The sequence below is a fragment of the Microtus ochrogaster genome, chromosome 8, assembly GCF_000317375.1.
Source record: "Microtus ochrogaster isolate Prairie Vole_2 chromosome 8, MicOch1.0, whole genome shotgun sequence".
NCBI classification, from domain to species: Eukaryota; Metazoa; Chordata; class Mammalia; order Rodentia; family Cricetidae; genus Microtus; species Microtus ochrogaster.
The window spans coordinates 32,227,646-32,243,782 of record NC_022015.1 but is presented as its reverse complement, the minus strand read 5'-3'; the positions used below and the strand labels follow the sequence as shown (position 1 = coordinate 32,243,782).

The 16,137-nt window shown below is 49.9% G+C and overlaps 1 pseudogene; it reads left to right on the top strand.

Moving 5' to 3' along the window:
• Nucleotides 1-8,437: 8,437 nt before the first annotated feature.
• LOC101979381 lies at nucleotides 8,438-9,118 on the top strand (annotated as a pseudogene).
• The last annotated feature ends 7,019 nt before the right edge of the window (nucleotides 9,119-16,137 follow it).

Below are 16,137 nucleotides of genomic sequence, written 5' to 3'. Positions count from 1 at the left end.
AAGATCTGGAGTGGCCCAGAAAACACAACCATCAGAGAGAAGACTGGAGTGTAATGCTTAAAACTGATTTCACCTTGACAGGATGTAGAATCACCACGGAAACAAACATCTGAGAGTGTCTTTGAAGGAGTTTCTGGGTTAAGCTAATTAAGATGGGAAATCCAGCCCTGACTATAGGCGGCACAAACTTCTGGTCTGGGGTCTGGAGAGAGCAAGCTGAGTGCTGGCGTTCATCGCCCTCTGCTTCCTGACTGCAGGAGCAGTGTGACCCATCACCTTAAGCTCCTGAAGCCATGCCTTTCCCACCATGGCGGACTATGCCCTCAGACTGCAAGCCCAAACAAACCCTTCCTTCTTTAAATTTATTTTGGCAGGGATTTTGCCACAGCAACTTGAAAAAGAACTAATCCCAGCACTCGGGAGGCAGAGGCAGATGGATCTCTGGGAGTTCAAGGCCAGCCTGGTCTACAGAGCGAGTTCCAGGACAGCCAGGACTACACAGAGAAAGCCTGTCATGAAAAATAAAAAAGGGAAAAAAAAGAAAGATAAGTAATACACAGAAGGCATAGAGTGGTGGAAATTTGCGTGTCTCCTCTCCAGAGCTGGCTTGCCCCACATGCTCTCCTGGATTTGTCCAGTTGGGCCCAGCCCAGAAACCTCAGAGTAGATAGCATCACCTGAAAATCAGCACCAACTGAGATTTGCTGTCGGTCCAGGCACTGGCATGCATCTTCTCCAAATCCACATAGCACCAGCCCACAGGGCAGCACTCTCAGTAGAAGGAGCTCTCAGTGCCCGCACTCGCACTCATGCGAGCTGAAGTCTAGGGATAGACCCTACATCGGGGTGGTGATAGGACCTTGAGGCTTCTTTTGTGAAGGACAGACAGTGGGTCTGACTGCAGGGGACAGCAGTTGTCAACTGAAGATGGAAGCAAAAGATACCGCTGCTGATTAAGTCTGAAGTGAAATATTCATAAGACCAGAAAAGAACCTTCATAAGAACAGAATATGAGTCACAGACAAGCCATGGGTAACAGTGAGTATTGTTAGCCAGCTGGTAGGACAGGGTATTTACTAAAGGGACTGCCACCCGAGTGGAGGCAGTTGCTCAACTTAGGCGCAGTAAAGACTGGGTGTATGAGTCAATTTCTGCAGAGATCGAAAAGGAGGCCACCCTCACCAGAGCCCTAGATAACTGCATGTGGAGGGTGGATACCTACCCAAGGGTTTGTGATCAGGACAGCCCAGCCCAGGGAGGACAGGGAAGACGTACACAGCTCCTTTCTCCACCGCTCTCCTCTGTGCTGAATCCTTCTAGAAGTTAGTAAAAGTGAACCTTTGTTCAGCCACCAGGGCCGTCAGTAGAGGATGCAGGGCAGGGCAGATGGAACAGAGATGGGAGCCCAACATTGTGGGTACAGCCCCACCCCTCCCTAACTTGAGGAGCAGCCTGCCAAGAGAGGGCAGGGAGGAGACACCCTCCCACCTGCAGCTCACTGTTTCATACCTACACAAGATAAGCAGTGAATCAGGCCTGAGTCACCTGGGCTCCTCTGTCTGTTTTGGGGTGGTGATCGAATGGGCACTTCCCTCCACTCAGGGCGGCCATCTGAAGTGAGGGATTCTCTTGTTAAGCATTTGCCCAGCCTTGAAAGCCTTTCTCTCGAGAAAGAATCATGTTAGCCCTTCATGTGACAGCTAACGGAAGCTCCGAGAACTGGCTCCCACACATTTCTCTACAGACCCTTCTATGAGGAAGCCAAACAGAGCCAGGTGTGGCCAAAATATTAACATGGGGCTGTGAGGTTCAGGCCTTGTGCTGAGAGCAGTGGTTTGCGCTTGGGACACAGGATTTCTCCAGAAGACCCATCCCCAGGCAGCCCCTCCCTAACCCTGGTTGGGCTTCAGCACATGAGTATCCCTGACCAAGAGCAGACTTCTCCCAGGTCCTGGGTTCTCAGCGCTGTGTTACAGGTTTGCACCATTCTGCCGTTCCCTGGAATTCACCAACTATGCTCCTATCCTGTTCCTCGGGGGACCTTGATAACAGCCCTATGGGCTATGTGACCACAAGATCGTATCACCAGGAACTGTAAGCCTGCTCTGTGTGACCAGCAGCAAGCTACACAGGCTGGGTTATGAGAAATGGTGCCTAAGACTTCTATCTCCTTTCTAGTAGATCCAGGCTCTGTGGGGCCCAGGCTGCCCAGCTGCTGCAGTCGTCTGAGCTATATAAAGGTATAGTTACAGTCCCGGGGACAAAAGAGGGGTGATGATGGGTGGAGAGATCGTGGTGGAGATGGGGAGAAACAGAATGAGACAAAGAAATAGTACAAATACAGCAAGCAGGCACTGTAGGGTCTGTAGCACCTAGCACAGCTCAGGGAGACATGGCTCTGGGCATGACTTAGAAGATCCTTGGTGTGGCCAGGGTTATGACCTGGGAACTGCAGGACAGGGAAAGAGAACTCAGGAGCAGGATGAACTTGGGGCAGCTGCAGGCCTGAGTGGTGGGCTATGCAGGTAGCACGTGTGGCTGGGTCCTAGCGACCCTCCCTTGCCAGGGGAGCTTATGACACAGTCCCTCCTCCAGCCTCGGTGGCTAGATCTCTGAGATCAGGCAGCCAAGCAGCAGCTCCACCCAGGTCTGGGATCCAGCCAGTGCTAACTAAAAGGGGCATGCACACATTTCTCCACAGCCTCTCGGTCTAGAACTTTCCCTTATGGCCGGCTATTCCTGTCATCTGAGCAGCGCTCTGATTCCCACCCCAACTACACCAAGCTCCTCTATGTCCTGTCTCCAGTGTGGAGCTTCTGAGCCACCTGTCTAGGCCTGACTCCTGTCACAGACTCTGCCATCCCTCAGCAGTGTTGTACAACTGAGCAGATAGCTAAGGGCCTGCCTCACTTCCTCCTCTCAAGGGAAATCTTGGCTAAGAACTTAAGAGGCCCCTCTATGAGCCTAGGCACTGCAGCAGGCCATCCAAGTCTATCAGATGCAAGTCTTGTGAGCCCTGTGTGGAGGGTAAATTTCTGTAGTTGAAGTCCTGCAGCTCTCGTGGCCATGGAGGCCTGGCCAGAGCATGATCTGATTCAGGCTCTGAGGGCCAACTTTCCAGGTGTCTGCTGAAGTGCCTTGGCACCCACCAGCCACTTGTTGTGGGGTAGTACCCAATGGTGGAAACCAGCCTACCCCTGCCTTGCACCTGTGGGGCTGAGGCTTCCTCTCCTACGACTGCCTAGTTCAGGGCGCAGCTCAGGGCGGGGCAGGGAGGCTTGGGGGGGGGAGCACCATGGCACTAATGAGCTCATCCTACCCCTAGGTTCTGTCTTGTCCACTGAATTCTGTGAACAGGAAGCCAGAGCTCCCAGGATGTGACCAGCTCAGGAGACTCATCCCAAGGATGAGACTTCAGGGCTTTATGACTTTAGGAGACGTAATCCCAACTGGTATGTGGGAGACTCTGCCAGTCTGGTCTCCTCTGGGGCTACCTGAATGGTTGACAATAGCCTGTAAATAAACAAGGGCTTCTACCATCTTCACAATGGACTATCTCGGCCAGGCTGGCTTGGGTAGGACCTTCAGGAATTGTTCCTCAATATTTACCCGCAATAGTCATGTGACTTCGGCTCAAGCACTGAATCTGCCAGCCTCAGTTTCCCCATCTGTAAGATGATGTACCCCAGTCACACTCTCCCTTGAGATTAATATAAGACACAGACCTGAATGGAAGGCCCTCATCCAATTTCTGAATCCAGCCCCTGTAGCATTTTGTGAGGGGATGTCAGGGCATCTTTTTGTCACAGTTAACTCATGTACAACCCTTCTAGTCTGCATAGAAGAAAATAAGTTTCAAGAACGAATACAGTATTTACTTAACTTTCAAAATATAAGCTTCACAGGCAAGAGTTATATAAAAAGAAGAAACACTTTCCGGCCAACCTTTCCCCCTCCCCGCCTTCTCCCTCAGGCTTCTGACAGTGCAGAGCCACAGAGCTGACTGCTTTTAACCTCGGGAAAGGTAAACCAGAGGCCCCACTCAGAGCTATTTTAAGCAGAGACTTATAAAGTAAAAGCAGCTGTAAAATGAAAAGCTGCAGGCACATTTCCATTTCCTGGAGCGATGGGACAAAGAGCTTGCCAGCAGGCCCCACAGCTGGATCAGCGCTTGGCCAGAGCTGGGTCTCCAGGCCTCAACCAACTCCACCTGGCACAGGGCAAGGCCCAGCTTTAGAACAAGGATCCTGGCCAACACCAGTGCCAAGTTTCCGTAATTCATTGGGCAGGGAGGCAGCAAAGGCCATGGTGGGCGTGTCTGGCAGGGGCTTGCTCTCCCTGGCTCTGCTGCATGCTGGGGCTCAGAGCTGGCCCAGCTGCTCCTGCGTGACTCCTTCCTGCCGGTTTTCCTTCACTACCTCTAGCCTAGGACAGAGTCTCGCCAGGAGACTCATGGGTGCCTTCCCAGCATTTCCTTGCCTCCTATCTGGGGCCTACTTGGAGCCCAGTGACTAGATCGAAGAGGCAGACTTTAAGATTATGAAACTGCCCTGCTTCAGGCAGACTGTCTCCCACACCAGGGCCCCCTGCTCAAGCCACCAGCCACCAGGTCTCCTCCTGACACACACACACACACACACACACACACACACACACACATACACACACACACACACACACACACACACACATACACATACTGGACGCTGACCTGAAGGGTGAGCGGGAAATCAGAGACTGCTCTAAGCCCTAGGCCAAGAAGTCCCATGCTGTGCATGCAAGCCCCTTTCGGTTAGTACTGGCTGGATCCCAGGCCTGGGTGGAGCTGTTGCCTGGCTGCCTGTTTCTAGAGATCTAGCACCAAAGTTGGGAGTGGGACTACGCAGCAAGCTCACCTAGGCTCTGGCAAGGGAGGCTTTATAGGACCCAGGCACACAGGGGACCTACCCAACCCACCCCTCAAGCCAGCAGCTGCCCCAAGTTCAGCTTGCTCTTGAGCTTGCGCCCCCACAACCTGGGAAGGTCACCAGCCACCAGGGCATAGTGTCCACTTAAATGGTCTCAGAAATGTTCTTCTCAGCCTGGGAGTCTGATGTGGGATTCCCCTCTGTATGCTGTGAATACGATTGGCGAATAAAGAAACTTCTTTGGACCTATAGCAGGGCAGAACTTAGCTAGGTGGGGAAAACTAAACTGAATGCTGGGAGAAAGGAGCCCAAGTGAAAAGGAAGCCATGGAGCTGCCGCCAGAGACAGACTGCTGAAACTTTGCTGGTAGTCCACCACCTCGTGGTGATGCACAGATTAATGGAGATGGGTTAAATTAAGATATAGGAGTTAGCCAATAAGAAGCTAGAGCTAATGAGCCAAGCAGTGATTTAAATAATATAGTCTCTGTGTGATTGTTTCAGGGCTGAGCTGCTGTGCAGCCAGGAACCAACAAGTGGCCTCCTTACAACAGGAGGTTCTCTGTACCCCTGCTTCTTTATTTGTATGCAATGCAGCTGGACACATAGACTAGGCACAGAAGAACTGTGTTCACAGTAAAACTTGGTGGGAACCCAGTGGACATTACATCATAGAACTAGCTTCTTGTGGCCAGAGAAGGTGTTTTCTTCTGAGGTGTCTTACCTCATAGTTTCCAGGGATCCTCACAGATGTGAATCCACTGGATGTCTTCTGCAAGCACATGCTCTGGGGGTAGGGAAATGAAGGGGCAACATACTCTAGGTTGGGTCCACAGCATTTCTTCCTTTCCCTGTAGCCACTCATTTCCAAAGTTTGTCCTGCGTAATCAACGTGAGCTGCTGCATAGCTTCCCCAGACCTCCAGGGTTTCTGGTCTGTCTGTTTTGCTGGCTCTTGCTTCTCCATAGCTTTCTCAGCCAGCCCCCTGCCTCCAGCCATAGTACCCTAGAGGCCTGAATGTGTCAGGTTCTGTTACAGGTGTCCTGGGTCCCAGTTAAATCCAACTTGCCTCGGTGAGAAACACTTAACAGTCACTGCTCAGTGGCTTTGTGTCCCATGACTGCCTCAGTTTCCCCAGTAAACAAAAAAAGTTTGTTTCCTCAGTAAACAAACTCACCGTTTTCAGCAATAAAGTTCATAGTAGCAGCTGGGTCCTCGGTGGACTTGATCTCAGGGATGAAGGATTTGTGAGCAGCTGAGATTCTGGCAAAAGGTGTGCTTGCAAGCTCACCCTGTCATGGGGGTTAGACTGTCAGTCACCACCATATAGACGGCAGAGGTTCTCCCTCTAGGCTGGCACCCAGCAGGGGTTCTTCTCTACCAGGTGACTCCACTTAACAGGACAGGGTCACAGTCAGTGCCTGTGTCTGTACAGCTGTATGGTGTGACAATAACACGAAGATGTTGTAGAGCCCAACATCCCCAAGGCAGATAGCAGGGGGGACAGTAACACGAAGACATTGTAGAGATAGCAGGGGGGACAGCTTGCTGTTCCCTTTGACCCACAATCACTGTTCACGAGGACATGGACAAGAGCAGATTTGGCTTCTTCTTTTTCATATGTGACAGAATCCAAGAAGGACATCTAGAATGTTCTAATGGGTATCAGCTGAGAAACTGTATGACCCTGTGTCCTCTGAAAGCCAGGCTGGGGGCCAGGCCCTGGCTGTGGTATTTGAAACATAGCACAGAAAAGGTGCTGTTTGGATGAAAGCCACACTCCAGCCCCTGGCATCTATATCCAAAGAGTCTAGAATGTTCAGTGGAAGTTCCACCCCAAACCCCTTCCCCTGGGAGTTGCCTCTCTCCAGATTCCACTCCCTGAGAAAGCCTCCAAATGATGACCCCCTCCCCAGGGATGCTCAAAACCACTCCCAGAGGGTATTTAAACTGCCCACCAGGGAACAAATACGTGGTTTTCTGGTCTTCCTTTCCCGTCTCCTCTCTGGGGGGCTGGAAAGCCATCCAGAAGCATCGGTATCTATAATTCAGTTTGATTTGGTCTGATTTGGAGTATTTGTCAGTGGAGGGGCTTATTGGGGTGCAAAGACTTTTAATCTGGAGGTTCCACCAAGGGGCTGTTTTTCTCACAGGCCCAGGTCCACGTGGTGAGAAAACACCCTCCCTCACACCTACTCTCTGCGAGGCTAAGATTGGCTTCATCAGGGTAAGCTGTCCTTTCTAAGTCGTTGCCTTAGAGGCCCAGGGCCTCCTGCAGTATTCAGGCTGCAGCCGACCTGTTACCGGGATAAGAACCTGCCTTGTCCTCTGGTCACTCTGAGATTCTCACTGCAACTGATTCATTCCTCCTGCCCTCCCACTCTGAGCTGCATAGGTGTTCTGTCCTTAGTTTCTGTTCTCCTTGACGGCATCTGCTCATCTGGCCCTCAGTGGAACCACCTGTGTGCTAACCTGATCTCTGCAGCCTACTCCAGGATTTTTAAGTTGGTCAGCTGATGCAGTTTCCTGGAAAAAAAAATTGTTCATCTGTCTGTTAATATATATGTGGAAATAATATAGCCACAGTATGCTTGTTTATGTCTCTCTCTCTCTCTCTCTCTCTCTCTCTCTCTCTCTCTCTCTCTCTGTGTGTGTGTGTGTGTGTGTGTGTGTGTGCGTGTGTGTGCGTGTGCGTGCTTGTTTTAAAATTCTTGTAAAACTTGTAATTCCAGATTACAACAGCTCTGGGAAAATACAAGCAATTGAATAGCTGCGAATTTTGGTTGAGGTCAAAACAAAAACCTCAGCACCATCTTTAGTAAGGGTACCACATACTCTGGCCCTACTAAGGATATATTCTGTCTCCATATATACTTTGACTTACTAAAATATTCCTTCTAATCTTCTTGCTTCTAGTGACATTGGTAAGCTGTAACTGACTGGGTAAACTGTATGTCCAAATTTAACTTATTTAGATACACCGATAGGTAATGATACCCTGATTCTCAAGTGCCTTTACAGATCTGAGAGTATGGCATTTAACAAAAGAGCTTCTTATCACAGAGAGACATGCCAGCTCTGCAGCATCCTGTAGCTCCTCCAAGAAGATGCATGGTTGCAGAAGACCTTCTTTCTGGAGGCTTGCCTTTGGGTATGGCAAAGCCACCCGCACAACAAAAAGCTGTCTTTTACCTCATCAGCTCCCTGGACCCTGCCCGAAATGGACAGCACTACATTGTGGGGATCGATCATCTCATCCTGCCAAGACAAGTGGACTGAACCCTACCCCCACAGGAAAATCTGTCAGGTCTCCTGGCCTTAGCTAAAAGTAAGTACTGCTTCTAAGAATGGTGTTCGCCAAAGACCACGGAGAGACTTGGGATTGCCTGGGAACGGAAAACGTTATCTCACTTCCGCTTATTTACTTCTCCCTCTGATATGTCCGATGGCATCTGATGACTTAAGGTACTGCTAACTCATTACTTCATTTGTTAAGTTTCCTGATTAAAAAAAATACAGACAGCTCTTTGCCCCATCTACTGCGAGAATGAAGACCATTCTCAGCAATCAGACGGTCGACATTCCAGAAAATGTGGACATCACTCTGAAGGGGCGCACAGTCATTGTGAAGGGCCCCAGAGGAACCCTCCGGAGGAACTTCAATCACATCAACGTAGAGCTGAGCCTTCTTGGGAAGAAGAAGAAGAGGCTCCGGGTTGACAAATGGTGGGGCAACAGAAAGGAACTGGCCACCATCAGAACCATCTGCAGCCACGTTCAAAACATGATCAAGGGTGTTACGCTGGGCTTCCGCTACAAGACGAGGTCCGTGTATGCTCACTTCCCCATCAACGTCGTTATTCAAGAGAATGGGTCTTTGGTTGAAATCCGAAGTTTCTTGGGTGAAAAATACATCCGCAGGGTTCGGATGAGGACAGGCATTGCTTGTTCTGTCTCTCAAGCCCAGAAGGATGAATTAGTCCTTGAAGGAAATGATATTAAACTTGTTTCAAACTCGGCGGCTCTGATACAGCAGGCCACAACAGTTAAGAACAAGGATATCAGGAAGTTTTTGGATGGTATCTATGTGTCTGAAATGGGAACAGTGCAGCAGGCTGATGAGTAGACCTAAGTTACCAGTTCCAGAAACAAGATCCTGAATTTTAATATGATTTGGGGTGTCTTTTGGGACAATAAAAGACTTGTATTGAAAAAAAATACAGACAGGTGTGCCTCTTTCACAGGCTTAGTAGTCCAGGACTCACAGGTTTCAGATGCTCAGTGGTTCAGAGTTTTCAATTTCTTCGTCTTCTAAAATGTCCATGCCTTATAACCTAAAAGCCATAGCTTTTTGCTATAACACCAAGACGTAAATCTGTTCCAGCTGTTTTACAGATACCTGCAGGTTCCTTGGAGAAGTTCTGCTGTTGTATCAGGGAATCTGGTCTGATGAAAACTAACAGTCTCCAGAGCCTATTTTGACCCCACTCATTTTCAAGCATATTTTACAGGTCACTGCTGCTGTTTGGGCCAAGACCAACTCATAGAGGGCTCTCCAGATCACGCCAGCACCTGCACCAGCTCCTGGGACTTCACCATTGGTACCACCTCTCCTGGCTCAAATGGACACCTATCCAACAACTAAAATCTGGTTTTAAAGGGCATATCTGCTCTCACGTCTCACTTATTCACCTGTGCCTCTCCTGTACAACCAGGGCACTTCTCTGTCCCATTCTTTCTGGCAGTTAATCCCCCTTCCCATGGCTACCCCATTCATAGGGCTGATAATAAGCAATTTTTTCTCCTAGATACCTGCCTTCTCATCTCCCTCAAGGAACAGATGCCTGAGGTCTCCAAGATGGCAGTTAAGCAGATGCCTCTCCAGCCACAATTCCCACTGAGCATGAGCCCACCAACTCCCAACTCTCCCTCCCCAAATTGTCCCATGCACACAGGAAGTAGCTAGACTTAAACCGATGCCCCTGTACCCGAGGAGTCTGGGATGTTTGGGTGAAGGCTTCACTCCAGTCCCTGGCTTCCGTATACCCAAAGAGTCTGGAATGTTTGGATGGAAGCCACACCCCAGCCCCTGGCATCCATATCCTAAGAGTCTGGAATGTTCGGTGGAAGTTCCAGCCCAAACCCCCTCCCCTGGGAGTTGCCTCACTCCAGAGTCCACTCCCGAGAAAGCCCGCCAAACGATGACCCCTCCCCAGAGATTCTCAAGACCACTTCCACAGGTATTCAAACTGTCCCCTTCTCCTGCCAGAGAACAAATGCCTGGATCAGGTCTTTCTTTCCCATCTCCTTTCTAGGGGGCTGGAAAGCCATCCTGGGGCATTGGTATCTATTAAACCTGGGCTTTTTCTAATTCAGTTTGATTTTATCTGATTTGGATTATTGTGTCGGGGGAGGGGCTTATCAGGGTGCAGAAACTTTTCAGGTGCCCCCTTAAACACAAAGATTCCCCAGAGACTCCCAACCTCAGCTACCAGACTCTCAGCATTGTCTTAGTGGCCGTGTGTATAGGACTGCACTTCCCAGGGGTGATCACAGATGACCTTATCTTCTGCACCCCTCAAGCTGGAGTCTCTCTGGATGGTGTTTATCGTCAGCAGAAATTTCCTGGACGGCCTTCTTAGGGGATATCCTTGTTAGTATTTGCTAAGGCACTGCAATCCCCCGGTTCACTTACCCACCCAGTGGAATTCTGGGGACGTATCTCAAGCTGGGAGGAGTTCCTGCTTCCCTTGGGACTTCCTGAGGAACCAGGGTGCTGAGGCCAAGCCTGGCAGTGTTGATGTAAACTACAGGGTTCGTGCCAAAGGGAATAAGAGTCTGAGTGACCGTGGCTCAGGAATATATGTTCTGCCGTGACAGTGACCACCTGTGATTTCATGGTCTTGGGGTTCTTCAATCTGCAGACATCTCCCAGACTGTCTTCATGGTTGCAGCTCTGTGCTCCAGGATTTCTTCTCACTGTCCTGTGACAGATTTTTAGCAGAAGATCTGAAACTAGCCTGTAGGGGAGGACTACTTCCCAGGTCCTGCCTGCCTGACCTCTACTCTAAGCAGGCAGGGATGCTTGGTGATAACGCCCTTCATAAAGATCTTCTCTAGTGGATAGTTCTGGAGGCTACGTCTGAACCACAGAGTGCAGAGGCAAGAGGCGAGATGGTTATCCAGACTGAGAAGGACCTCCTACCCTCCAGGCAGCTTGCCATTGCACTGTGTCAATGGCCTGCACTGATCTCCCAGGTGTATCCCACAACCCTGGGGAAAGGACAAACAAAACAACAACAAAACACTTTTCACTTTTGTTTTACAATCAGAGGTTTAAATAGAGCTGGAGGCAGGAAGAGGGGAGTTGGTCAAAGTCAGTGGTCCCTCTGTCTACCACCTACCACTGAAGATAAGCAAAATACCAGACTTCAGGTCCCCAACGGTTTCAGAGTCTTAACAGGGGGCCGGGGAAAGTGGAGCACAGCTGATTCCAGTGCTCCAGAGACAGAGAAGTGGATTCCTGAGTTCAAGATCAGCCTGATCTACAGATCAAGTTCCAGGACAGCCAAGGCTACACATAAAACCCTGTCTTGGGGAGAAAAAAAGTCAAATCAAATTAACAGAGACTGATCTCTGACCCGTGTCTTCTTAGGAAGTTTATCTGACAAAAATTAGAAAGTGGCTAGAGATGGAGGCAGGCTGCCGATGGAACTCAGTGGAAGAGTGTTTGCCTACCCAAGGCAAGGCCCTGGATCTAAGCCCCAACACTGAGAAAAAGGAAACAGCAACAAAAATGCAGACCCACAAAAATGTCTACTGACAAATATGAGCCAAGCTCATTGGCCCAAGTATAGGTTTATTCAAACAGAATGGCACAGGAAATGTTCCTGTTGGATTAGAGACGCCGACATTTCCTGCCATATCTCTCCTATACATACAGACAGGGCCTCCGCACGCTTTAGGGGGCTCTGGTAGAGTACATTTCCTACTTTTTTTTTTAGCGCTTTTTATTGTCTACAGAGGACAATATCTTTTTGATAGCCAAAAAGCTGTTTTCAGGATGAGAGGCTCTCCCTACACTGTGCCTGTTCTGGGTGCAAGGCTTGCCTGCAGAGGTCTGAATTGTAGGGTGCTGGGGGCTGTGGAGGTTCAGCTGAGGCTGGCCGTCTGGTTCCCCAGTCCTTGATTACAAAAGTGCCACTGTTTGAGATAGGAAAGTGGCCCCTGGTGGGTCAGCCTGGGGACAGTATACTACCCAGGGCCTAACTAACTTAAGGATTGGCTGACGGTTCAAGACCCTGTCCAGTGTAAGGCTTCTGGGGGCCTTACACTAGGGTAAGAGCCTGGGGTGGGGTTGTGGGGGAGTCCTTTCTCTGAAGTTAATGTGTGCAATAATTGAGATGTAACGGTTTTGCCCGTGGCTGTTGTCCCTTGGAAATGAGTTATAGATCCAGGTGTTCCCTGACTATATCAGATGACCCTTGAACCCTGAAGGCCAAATGACCTCAGGAGAAAGATATAGGTTGGCTTCCTGGCCTGTGATCTGGGAATGAACACTGCCCTCAGGTTCCAAGCTTGCCTTCAACTTCTTAATCATTTTCAAACAAGGATCCTGTATTCTGCTTTGCACTGCTTCCTCCTGCCAAATGGAAGAACCCTAGAACTGAGTGGTTCCTTGTGTCCAGCAAAAGACCCCACAGATATTGGTGAATTCCTGGGATCAGAGCCAAAGGTCTGAAGGTTTTTCCTGACCAGAGATTAGAGTCAAGAGCAGCCCCATCGTCACGGTTACCACGGGGCTTCTGGATGAAGGGCAGGCCAAGGAACCAGGGTGTAAATTGGACTTGAGCTACCATCCTGAGCAACCAAGGCAGGATACCGGAGCCCCACGGCCCCTGGCCGAACCCCTGGTTCTCCAGCAGCTCTGAAGAGTGAGAGCTGCCCAGGAGGATGGCTCTATCCACTCCTAATTATAACTTCTAGCGCTGGCCCAGCTAGCCGCCAGCTATTTTTAGCGTCTCTAATCCAGCCCCCTTGTGACTCAGCAAGGTCCGGCTGGGATGGGAAAGTTGCTGTTGCCAGGGATGCTTCAGAGAAAAGAGCTGGGCAGCGAGGACCCTGGAGGTGGCGGGTGGGCCATAAAGCCTTCCCTTCCTTGGACATTGGGCCTATGACGCCTGAGACAGCTCAGCTGCCCTGCCCTCCCCCATCTGCCACTCCTGCACTTCTGGCTCCAAGCCTGCTCCTCCCCCACAGGCGAGCATGGAAAATCTGATGTCAGAATTCCAGCTTCAGCAAGGAATGTGGCCTGACCTTCACCTCCCAGGGAGCCATCTTGCCTGAGGCTCAAGGGGGTGGGCACGTCCCCACTAGGTAGCTGGGGCACCCTGAAGCCCACTTCACTTAGAGAATAGCACCCATCCTTCCCCCACTTCCTACCCCCCCACACTGCCTGCTGCAGCCCTGGACTTCTGGTTTCTGCATCTTGCCCTATTGCTGAGCACCCAAAGGTACCAGGCAGCATGTCACTGAGTTGGCCTCACCCCAACAGCTCAGTTAGTTACAGCTGCCCAGAAAAACAGCTTCCGAAGCGGGTCACAGGGTGAGTGTGGAACGGTGCTTGTTCCTGCCCCAGCCAAGATCCCTGAACCTTGGCTGCATAAAAACCTCAATCTGTCCAATCCTGGAAAGGGTCTCCGGGATGGGGAAGAGCAGGCAGCAGAATCAGAGGAAAGCTGGGGGTTCATGTGTGTGCTTATATTTGACATATATCTGTAGATGTGCTATCTACTACACATATATACATATGTGTCCACAAACACAGTTTCTGTGTTTATACTCAACCCCTTAGGGTCAGTCTCAGGGTTGAGTAGGAATGCCACCCCAACAGGAGTGGGCACTGGGAACCCTTCTACAGAATGGGAAGGCTTTGCAATGGGCAGAGATGCAACTGTCCGGGAGTTGGAACAGTGACAGGCAGGCCTGCCTGAAGCCTTCCAAGTCCCAGTCCTCACACGTTCTTAGAAGCCCTGGCTCTCTGCCTCCCTGGCAGAGCTGGAGACTGACACTGGTGAAGGTGGAGACCGTTGACCTGCCCAGCTCTGCAGGGGACACTGGCACCCCCAGCCACTTCCTGCCTTCCTGCCTTTCCTATGAAATGTCTCTGACTAGGTCTTCACTGTGCTTAAGCATTGGAAGAGGAGGTTGGTTACAAACCACCAGCTTGCTGGGATCCACGCTGGAGTCATTCGGCACCAGCCCTTTGGTTCTGTGCTTCGGTGTCAGGGTGCTTTTAGATTGAGGGGAGAAAATTGTTCCCCAAGCCAGTACCACCCTGTTAATCCTGCACTTGTTTGCTGTCCCCTAAGTCTGGCTTTAATGAAGCAAGGAAAATAGGAAGATTTATAAAAAGCCACTTCAGAGAATGAAGGTGGTACACGGTTTTTCATTAACTTCAAAAATCACTTAGCGAACAATTTCCATTTGAAACACCTGGCTAGCCGCCCCTGCTGCAGGCTTGCTTCCCCACGAAACTTCCCACTCAGGTGCCCCCGAAGACAAAATAATACAAATCAGGCCACACCTGTCAAAACCAGGGTTTGCTGTCTTTTGTTAAAATCTGACAGGAATTTGGGTCAACAAGGAGATTGACAGGTATCTATGGCAAACGTGACGGAGTCCCCTCTGCTCCTGGCAGGCTGGGGCTGGAGGCTGTTTTGGAGGTACCTGGGATGAGCTACTCGACATTCACATTTCATCAGATGCAGCAGGTGAGAAGCAGCACAATGTGCCACAGGATCTAGGCGCTCCCAGGAGGGCACTGGAGTCCAGGAGCAAGCAGCCACCAGGAGATGGGCACACAGGCTGACCTGGTCTCACATGAGTGATGACTACAACAAAGACGTTCAGAGGGCAGAGCAGCTGTGCCAGACATAGCCAGGTGCCCAGGAAGAGGCTTCCTGAGGGCAGCATCGAGCCCCGGTTCTGAGACAACCCCCACCTCTAAGTGGGTTCCAAATTGACTCCAGAGGCGGAAGCCATCTGATGTGTCGTACTCAGACCTGAACAGTTGGGGCTGAGAGTAATTCCCCACTTCTCACAGGTATACACACACATACACATACTGCATATATGCACACCATACGTGGGTATGCAGTTGCACATAGGTGCACACATATGTACACAAAGCACACACACAGCACACATGTATTCAAACTTCCCATATCCATGCACCTATAGCACACGTAAGTGCAGACACAGGTCCATGCACATATACAAATACACTACCATAGAGGTATACATGTGTACACACATCACACAGGTCACATGTCCCACAACCCTCATCACCACACGACTCATAAAGCATCCTTCATAAGAGACAGAAAATGCCTCCTCTCTGAAGGCTGTTAGAAGAACAATTCTTCACAGGTGTCCCTGAAAACAATCTAGAAATCTATACTAAATTCTGCACAGGGAACACAGATGGGGGTCAGGCAAGGTGACATGGGAAGAAACTTAGGGAGTAGATTGTGAGAGAAATAAACACAGCAATTCTGCAATTGAGACAAAAATCAACAACTCACTGTGGGAAATAAATTAGTTCTGGCAGCTTTTGATAGATGAAGAGATAAAACTTTTCAAGTAACAAGGTTAACCAAGTTGTTTTACCAAATGCTACATGTCATATCAAGAATAAAGAAAATAAGTAAGACTTTATTTTGTAAACATGTCATAAAAGTTTATTTTAAAATGTCCAGATTCTAGGCTTTATGAGGCCTCTACAATGCCCTCCAAAGATATGTGATTTGTTGAGACCCTTTTTGTCTGCAATGAAATATGCTAGGCATAAATAACAGTATGCCAGTCACCTTTAAATACTTAGCTGCTACCAGGCCTACCAACACATGCAGCCCCTCCCAGGGACAACCTGGGATAGTGCCACTCACATCAGGGACAGGGAGGCCAGTGGCAGCTGAATCCTGTCCTCAGTGCTATTCTGGGCTGATCCCATGGCTCACACAGATATTTCCCAACCACCAAAAATTGAAAATAAATCCTCAGAAGCCACAGTGGGCAGCTGGAGAGATGGCTTAGTGGTTAAGAGAACTTTCTGCTCTTCCGAGGGAGTTTGGTTCCCAGCACTTACATCGCACATTGCCTGTAACTCCATCTCTCTCTCTCTCTCTCTCTCTCTCTCTCTCTCTCTCTCTCTCTCTCTCTCTCTCTCT